A 10,048-nucleotide genomic window follows, 5' to 3' on the forward strand; every position below is an offset into this window, starting at 1 on the left:
GTCTACTAGGGTGGTGTCAGACAATGCAAGGTGCCTACTGTCTATCAAAGGGTGTGAGTGGGGCATCCAAAATTAAGGTACAGTCACTGTAAATAGTTGGGAATGTACCACTCTTGCCTTATGCTGTGTTTATTGTTTTTCCTTAATTTAAAGTCCTCTAGTAACTTGACTGTTTTTCCTTAACCTGAAATCCTCTAGTAGCTGTGTTTGTCATTTTTCCTTAACCTGAAGCTCTCTGATTTAGTGAAAGTCCAAAAATTATAAGGATTTGCTACAAGATTGTCAGGTCAGAGGACTCCTGAATCAAAGTAAACAAGAAGCACAGTGGAAGTGAGAGCAGAAGGTTACATGACTTGACTGTACATGATTTGTGACTGCAACTGTACATACATACTAACATTCTTCCCCCTGCACTCTAAAACAAAACCAAGAACTGTTCTGTCTCACAACTGGATAATATGAACAGCAGGATTGTTTTCTTAGCATACCACTATTGGATATATATCATTACAACTTTTCTCCCCTGTACCCTTAAAACACTATTAGGAAAAACTCTAACCTGATATAAAAAAAATAATTTGACAGCATAGGAAAATTTTAATCTTTAGGTAAAAAAAAAAAAAAATAAAAAATAATGAGTTTTGCATTTTGATCACTCAGGCTTATACCAGGTCAGTTTTCCCAATAGTACTGTTCTTTCTTAAAACTGAGTAAAGTCAAGATCAGGATTCCTTTCTTAGTAGATAGCTGTATATATATTACCTTAAACTCCCAGCCTGACTCTTTTAGACACGTTCTTCTCCAAAAATGTCTCCCCCTTAGATATTTTGGCTCCATTCTTATTTACTTAACCATTAACTAAAGCTTATCTAACTTAAACTATCAGCAGTGAAAGCCCAGTCTATGTTACATCATAACAATGCTATGTTGAGAGGTGCAAAATGTTCAAAGGAGAAAATGTCATGAGAGGAAAGTGTCCGGGGAGAAAAACTTGTCAAATAGGGGAAAAGTTTAGAAAGGAGAAAATGTTGAGAGAAATGTGTCCATGGAGGAAAATTTGTCAAATGGGGAAAAGTTTAGAGAGGAAAGGAGAAAATGTTGAGAGAAATGTAAATGTGTCCAGGAAGAAAAACTTGCCACATGGGATATGTTCAGAGAGGAAAGGAGAAAACATCAAGAGAAATGTGTCCTGGGAGAAAACTTGTCAAATGGGAAAAGTTTGGAAAGGAAAGAACACAGAGAGAGAAATGTGTCCAGGGAGAAAAACATGTCAAACCACAAAATACATAAAGACCACTGACAAAATGAGCCTACCACAGAGAAAACCCTTAAGGACTTCACACACAGGACACCACCACCGCCACAGGGACCATAAAGACCTGTGTTATCTCAGTGTGGCTCAGACTCTCCTCCACACCCATACAACAATCTGGTGTCTTATCAGCTGCACAACACCGGCTTATTCTCACGCCAAAGGTGACTCACTGGTGGGATATCAACACGGAATCTAATCTTCTAATCCTTTTCTATTCCTTGTTAGTGCTTGTCAGGATTTTGTTAAGTATGTACAGCGGTTTTAAAGTTGATTTTTTGTATGTAGTGAGTGGATTCAGGAAACCAATTAATTTATGCACGGGAAAAAAAAAGAGGAGGAAAATAAAAACTAAAATCTGTCCTATTTCAATAATCAAGAATCAACAAGCTAAAATAATTACAGAAAGTAGGGAATTTATGTATTGAAGGAAATAAAGAAAAAAACGAGAGAACTTAAAATCTCTCCTTATATTTCCCTACTCAAGAATCAACAACCTAGAGTAGAATAAGAAAAGCAAGGATTTTTATGTATTACTGGAGAAAAATAAACAAAAACGAGAAAACTTAAAAGCCTATCTCTCCATTTCACTGAATTTCAATCAAAGACTTGGAATGGATAAAGGAGAGCAAAGAATTGATGTATTGTTGAAAAGAAAAACAGAGGAAGAACTTAAAATCTGTTCATCCATTTCACTAATCAAGAATCAACGACCTACGGCAATCACACAAGGAAATCAGAAGATAATGACTAAATGACCAATTATGATAACGTTGCCAAAACAAAGCACTCGGGAAGTAATGGAATGAAGTCCATACTGTAAAGTGAATACCAAAACAGTGACAGTCACGAAGGGCAGTAAAGGATAATGGTGATGAAGCAACAAAAACAAAGAACTCATGAACCTAAGGAAAAGTTGAAGGATGTACACTAAATCTATTTGATCCTTGCACTGGTGGATTACTTCTCCTAAAATCATGTGTAAATTCTTAGACATTTGTAGGAATCTCTATTTTTCTTCAAACCCTAACAAAAGATATGAGATAATAATAACAATAATCAAAACAAAGTATTTGACTATTTGGTACATCTTGTTTTAATCACATGACACTTGAGGTGTTTCTTTCTGCCCCTGAGCCGTCTCTAGACATAATATAGACTAGACACTGGAAAATCTTTTTTTCCCTCTTTTCTTTCCTGTATGTGTTTGTTAACATCTTGTATAATGCCTTTTGTGGTATGAACTGTTGGCTATCTCAATGAAAGGGTTAATGCATATAGTGTTCAAGTCATAATATGCCCATTTAGTGTTTTTAATTAATCAAGTCAAAATGTGCCAGTAAGCCTAAAAGATGACACTAATCAACGACAGTAAAAGATAATGATGATAAAACAACTAAAACAAAGAACTGAATGTATCACTGATATAAAAATCAAAATGAGCACACAAGCACTTTAACAAATGAAGAATGTGGCAGTGTGCCCAGAAGAATACACTGATAAATGAAAAAGATAATGACAACAAAACAAAACAAAGAACTTAATGTATCAGTAATATACAAATCAAAATACGCACACTCAAAGCCTCTTAATGAATCAAGAATCACAAGAGAGACAAAGCCTAAGAGGAGAACATTTGAGTTGTTTATGTTCCCCAAAGAGTCTTCATAATGGACAGTTTATCTATCCACACACTATTTATATTTTTTTCTCTTATAATGGCAGTCATAATAAAGTGTCTATATATGAACCAGGTGGAGATGAAGCCTAAGGAACAATTAATAGGGTTATCTTTGTCTTAAAATCAGCTTAGTCTTCATATTTATCTACCTATCCATACCCTGGTGACATTTTCTTTCATCCTAAAGGCAAACTTAATAAAGTGTGTAAACATGAATCAATCAAATGGAAACGAGGTCTACAGTAACAATAAAAGGGTTATCTCTGTCTACATGCTGCAAGCCACACCCACCATTGTTCAGAGCAGTGCCTCACTATCACACCACAATATACTGGGGTTCCTAAAGGGGACAACTCTAACCTGGAGATAATACGGTCATTTAACTCTCTCACTGTGATAAGCAACAATTCACAGCACTAAGAACAGTGTGTGAAATCCTTATGAGTACATACAAGAAAGAAGGGGCTAAGAGAAGAAAAGGTTTTACAATTCCTAATCCATATAGTGTTTAAGAGGTGGCTGTAGAACAAGAAGGAATGTCTCTGAATGGTTAGTGCCTGGGGAAAGATGTACTCAATAACAGTGAAACAGTTAAAGGTGAAAGACTTATGCAGTCTAACCCCATTTGGGAAAATATGGATGTTAACTAAAATGATGATGATGATGATGATGATGATATGGGGATCAAAGAACAAACAGAAAAATCCAAAAATTATCAAGTTTTTTTTTTCATGTGCTCTTGATATCAGATGTTTTCTATTATGGAATGAAATGTTTTTTTTTCTTAGCTTTTAATTAGAGTATGGATAAATATAGATGGATAAGTAATACATCAAGAAACTGAACAAGGTTACAATTATGAGTAGTGTGTGTGTGTGTGTGTGTGTGTGTGTGTGTGTGTGTGTGTGTGTGTGTGTGTGTGTGTAAGAATCCTCTGACACCCAACAATACCTAATAAGATCCATTAGTGCAAAAACATTAGCTATCAGCTAACTTTCAAGTACCAAACAAAACAGAACCACAAATCAAAACACTACAACACCCCAAGACACTCCTTCAGCCTCACCAACTCAACACAACACCACAAGATCAAAACTGAGAAGACAAAAAAAAGAAAACAGAAGTATTAACTCAAGATACACTAAAGTAAGTCACCACACCTACATTTTCACTCACAAGGAACCTCACAGCACCCAAAAGACAATCCTTCTCAGCCTCACCAACACAACACACCACCACAAGACCAAAGAGAGAAATAGGAAGAAGATCAGAAAAAAAAAAACAAGTATTAACTTCAGATACACTAAAGTAAGTCACCACACCTACATTTTCACTCACAAGGAACCTCATAGCACCCAACAAAACACTCTCACCTTCACCAACACAACACAATCACAAGATCAAAACAGAGAAGAAGAAAAACAGAAGTACCAGCTCAAGATACACCAAGACAAATCACCACACATACATTTTCACTGACAAGGAAGCTCAGAACACACAAGGGAACTGAAGTAAAAGTGAAGGAAGAACCTCAACAATGAACAAGACCAGGAAGAGAAGGTAAGGAAGGTCAAGACACAAGGTGGAATGAGTAATACTGCAAATACATAACTTTCTTCTATTATTAGTGACAGGTGAGTGAAACATATATACTCTATTTGAGAACCTTAGGAACATCTGCCTCTCTTACAAGGTGGAGACATGTCAGTCCTTGGGTTCATGTCTATTGTGTGAGGGCTTCCCAGGCTGTGGTGGAAGGTTTGCCCTGTATTTGGTGACTCCCTGATGCTGTCTTCCATACACTAATAATCCTTTACTTGGGTCCCCACCTATGTGAAACTCTCTCTCTCTCTCTCTCTCTCTCTCTCTCTCTCTCTCTCTCTCTCTCTCTCTCTCTCTCTCTCTCCACCACTAACTAAACAATAGAAAAATGAATAAATAAATAAATCAAGCTGTGACCTTGAACATCCCTGTCTTGGCCTGTCCTGCTCACCACTGCCTGCCACTGCCATTTCTTGCTGCACCACTTCTTGTTCAAATCTACTGTGCATATTCTGATGGATAATGTGTAAATAAATGATGTGTTATTCAAGAAACAATAAAGTGCTGTAGAGTGCATGCTTTTACTGGACTCCCTCACCCAATGAGAGGTGAAAACAAAGGTGTCTCTGTGTGGGAGGAGCTGATGTTTCTAAAGTTCCTGAATAGAGTATAATTGTGATGAATGAGTACCACCAAATTAGACCTCTCAAATATTTCCTTTGACAGATGAATTAAAGAAGATAAAGAAAGGCAGAATGAGTAAATATTGCAAATAATATATATACATTTCTTTTTTTATTAGTGACAGGTGATTAGTTGAGGTGATGACGGATGAATGAAAACACCAAAACTAGACCTTTCAAATATTATCTTTGACTGATGAGTAAAAGAAGGTAAGGAAAGATAGATGAATAAATATGACAAATTCTACATTACTGTCTTCAATTATTAGTGGAAGGTGAGTAATTCAGGTGATAACAAATGAATTAATAACACCATAACTTGACCTTCCAAATATTTCCCTTGGCAGATGAGTAAAATAAGGTAAGATAAAATGGAATGAGTAAATATGGAAAATACAGCAAAACTTTCTTCAATTATCACTGACAGATGAGTAAAGCAGATGAAACAATAACATGAATAACACCCAAATACATATTCAAACATCTCCCTCGACAGATGAGTACACAAGGTGAGACAAAGTGACATGAGTAATGTTACCAACTCAACTGACAGGTGAGTAAATTAAGTAAAAGAGCAGCATGAATAACACATTTTTAAACACCTCCATTGACAGATGAGTATAAAAAAAAAGACAAGGAAAAGATGAATAGACACACATCTTTCCTGTACTTTGACTGAAAGGTGAGTAAAATAGATGAAACAGCATGAATAACACCAAAACTATATCTTTCAGACATCTCCCACAGCAGATGAGTAGAGAAAGATGAAACAAAGTGGCATAAGTACACTACTACATCAACTGACAGATGAGTAACTAAGATGAGTAAATCACATGGGCACCACCAACACCACACTTTTCAAACACCTCCTTTGGCAGATGAGTAAAGATTAAACAAAGTGGCATGAGTGATACTGCAACTTCAACTGACATGAGTAACTAAGATGAGTAAATCACATGAACACCACCAACACCACACCTTTCAAACACCTCCCTTGACAGATGAGTAAAGAAAACAACGAGACAAGGATGGGATGAGTAACTGTCAATACCCAAACCACACCTTCCTTTCTCACTCAACTGACAGCATCCCAGGTGAGTCTCAGGTGAGTAAAGGGGCGACGGAGCAAGCCACCCCCCTCGCCACACCACGGGAGGGGGGAGGGAGGCAGAAAACGACAACAAACAGGCCAAGAAACCCGAAGAAAATTGATTGATTGGTGCAAGAGCGTAAAATTTTTCGGTTCGTCGCATCCATTTCTCCCGGGGACAATAACGCGTCATTTCTGATCAATAGCGATGCGGTTCGACAAAAGCAAAGGAAGGATGAATCAAGAAGTGAATCATAATTGAGTACCGGGATGGATGCGGGTAACCGAAACTTAACCAATAACTGAACTAATCCAGCCCCTCCTTCCATTACGTCACTTATACCCGTTAACCCTTTACCCTCACACCCTGCACCCTTAGCCATGCGTAGATATAACAAACAGGGCCCTGAAAAACCACCCACCACACCTATAGACCTAAAAGCAACCCTGGAAATTGAGAAAAACAAAAGCAGCTGACACCAGGAGCCATGTTCGCCCTCCTCCCGTGACTCACCCTAATATTTCCCTCACATTTACCTTTATTTCAATCCCTAAAACCCTCACCCACCCACTCAAAAGAGACCTAAGGGACCTTGCTGCACTCACGCACTTATGTCTAAACTCAAGGAGACTTACTGGTCGGGAGTACAAGGGGAGACACAAATCCCTGATGAAATAAGGAGCAGGTGGAGTGTTATTGTGCCCCGCTCGCTGGGACTCTCGCGACTCACGAGACTCGGCGAGATCGATCGGGGAGACTGCCTGACTGGGGCTATGGTTCTTCCTCACGACCCAAACGCTATTTTTATGTCTAATGTTCAAGTTTTAGTTGGCTGTGTGTTTTGTAGGGTTTACTTTTCGGTTTTTGTTGGGTTTTCGTTGAGTTCTGTATCCCCTGTTTTGCCTTTATTCACCATCCCTGCTTTATTTTTATGTTTTGTTATCTCTATGTATTTTTATGTCTCTTTCTCCTGTTTCAGCTTATTGTGTGCTCCTTAGGACTCGTTTTTTTTGGTTTTTGTTGGATATTTGCTTAGTTCTGTGTCCCCTGTTTCTTCTTTTGCTACATAATTTATGTCTCATATTCATTAAGTTCCCCCTCTCCTCTTCCTTCTTTTGGTTCTTTCTCACGACCCAGACACGATTTTTATGTCTCATATTTCTCTTTTAGCTTGTGTGTTTTGTAGGACTTGTTGAGTATTCGTTAGGCTTTACGTCCCCTGTTTCTCCTTTGTTCACCATCCCTGCTTTATTTTTGTCCTATTCTTATTTTTTTTTATTTATTTATTATTATTATTATTATTATTATTATTTTTTTTTTTTTTGTATTTCATATTCCTCTTTCAGCTTGCTTGGGTATACATTAAGTTCCCTGCCCCCTATTCCTCCTTTTGGTTCTTCGATCCTCATGATCCCTCCACTACAGTATTTCTCTCTCATATTCCAAATTAACGTTTTCTCTCTCTCTCTCTCTCTCTCTCTCTCTCTCTCTCTCTCTCTCTCTCTCTCTCTCTCTCTCTCTCTCTCTCCTTGCTATATGCGTTTTGTAGGGTTCAGTCATCTATTCATTACTTCATCATTGTTTAATTAGTTCATCAGCAGGTTCTTTTCTCTGGCGCTCTTTTTCCTTTTCCTGTCCTTGACCCCCACTGGAATTTCCTGTTTTTCATATTCATCACTCTTGTCTCAGGATTCATTGGTACTTTAGAGTTTTACTGATAATGAATAATTTACTGTGATAAAGCTGTCTCTATGGAGTTGAAATTACAGGATCCTATATAGGGATATTCTAATTTACATTCGCATTGCATGTTACTAAATACTTATAAAAAATTGGATATACACTAGCTATTATAAATAGAAATGTCGTACTCCCAACAGACTGATAACAGCTGTCAGCCTGAGGAGAACAGATTTCATATTTTGTAAGCAAAATCTTATGGCAATATTTCCTTTTGTATTTGTATTCCATGTTCCTAAAGACTTAATAATACTGGAAATACACTAAATATTGTAAAGTTGATTTTTTTTTCCCCAGCAGACAGTGATAAAAATTTTCAGTTAACTGATGATACGGATTCCGTAATCTTGACATTAGCCGCTGTGTCAAAAAAAACAAACAGCCACCTCGTTTTACACATGGTGCACATTGCATGATATTTTACTTCACTCGGCTTCCCTCTCCCTACATGACGCATATATAACTGAAATTTCTGGAATCTGCTGTTTTTTTTTTTTTCTCTCGCCCAGACCATTTTGAAACGCTTCTACGCCGCACCTCCATTACATTCATAATGCTCTAGTTGAAGTAACACGGATTTTCAAGGATGTTTATATGGTTCTAGTGACAGATTAAAAAGATTAACAGGATTTCTACATTATTAGCAGGAAAAAGGCTCTTGAGAACCCGACTATTCCCTCTGTGGCCTTGGAACAGTCGTGGTGAGGGAGCGAAGCGTTTCAGAGTATGGACCCTCAGATCTCACCATACGTAAATGTAAATCAATAAAGAAGGAGAAGTAAGAAAATAATTATACTCGTTTTCCCGTCTCTTCGTGAATGCTGGAGATTGAAATAATAGATCAATAATATTAACGACGGTGTATTTGAGCTAAACTTATTATGAACATACATGAAATCGTCCCTTATTATTCCCAGGACAAGGTAAAGAATGTAGCCAGGAGAGAGAGAGAGAGAGAGAGAGAGAGAGAGAGAGAGAGAGAGAGAGAGAGAGAGAGACCTTATGCTATATTTCTAAGGCTCGTATTCTCAAACATCACAGCTTTTATATCACCACTACTTTTAAAGTGCTCCAGGGATGTTACTGGCGTTTTTAATGCATTGTTATGATTCTGTTAACAGTTTAACAACTATTCAGTATCATCAACGGCAAAAAAAAAGAAAAAAAAAAGAAAAGAAAGAAAGAAAGCCCATCTAGTTACCTTCACGGTCTCTGAAAATACTCATGTGAAAAAAAAATGTAAGCGTTTTTTGAATACGGGAATTCATACTCTGAAACACAATTGCGCCGTACCTTCATCTACTACTTCCAAAAGTCTCTAGTTGAAGTACCATGAATTTTTAATGATATTTTTTTCTGGTTCTAGTGAGAGATTGACAAGATCTCTACATTACTAGCAGGAGAAACATCCTTGAGAAACCGGCTTATCATCTCTGTGGCCTTGGAAAAGTCGTGGTGAGAGAGCAAAGCGTGTCAGAATACGAGTATATGTTATATTCCAACAAAAGAAACTTACTGCAGCTTGACTCAGAGGACTGTTGCATCGCTACTGATACTACGGTAGTCGACCTTGATTAGCTGCGTACCATTTATGCAAGTTATCAGCAGCGGCCACTGGATTGACTAGACATTTGCATCAGAGCTTTCACTTTCATCGCCGTCTACTCTTGTCTGCCCCGCTCCCTTCACTTCCCTGCCTCGCTCACTCCACGACAATCAGACTTTATCAATATTGTAGTAGTTCTTAATCTAAACGTTGAAAGAGTAAGTGGAAAGAAAGACAGACACACCCAGATTTCGAATGCAGTCAGTTTTTATTTCAGACGTTGAAAGAGTACAGAGAAAGCGGACAAATACCAAGAAATCATCAACAATGCCTTCCGTTCTTTTACCCCAGACGCTGAGACAATGCGAGAAAAGAAAGAGAGACAGACAGCCAGATCTCATCAATAATGCACTCTGTTCTTACACCAGACGTTGAGAGAGTGAAAGTAGAAAA

General features: G+C 37.7%; 1 protein-coding gene across 2 annotated transcripts in view; it reads right to left on the bottom strand.

Annotated features, from left to right (window-relative positions):
- LOC135112167 (lissencephaly-1 homolog) overlaps window positions 1-7,090 on the bottom strand; it is a 22,700-nt gene extending 15,610 nt beyond the window's left edge. The window contains exon 1 of one of the 2 annotated variants that reach the window (XM_064026251.1): window positions 6,945-7,090. The gene's annotated coding sequence lies outside the window, so the exon portion shown is untranslated. The remainder of the gene's footprint in view (window positions 1-6,944) is intronic. The other variant, XM_064026253.1, reaches the window with a different exon arrangement.
- Between the last annotated feature and the right edge of the window lie 2,958 nt (window positions 7,091-10,048).

The sequence above is a fragment of the Scylla paramamosain genome, chromosome 23 (genome assembly GCF_035594125.1).
Source record: "Scylla paramamosain isolate STU-SP2022 chromosome 23, ASM3559412v1, whole genome shotgun sequence".
In the NCBI taxonomy this organism is placed as follows: domain Eukaryota; kingdom Metazoa; phylum Arthropoda; class Malacostraca; order Decapoda; family Portunidae; genus Scylla; species Scylla paramamosain.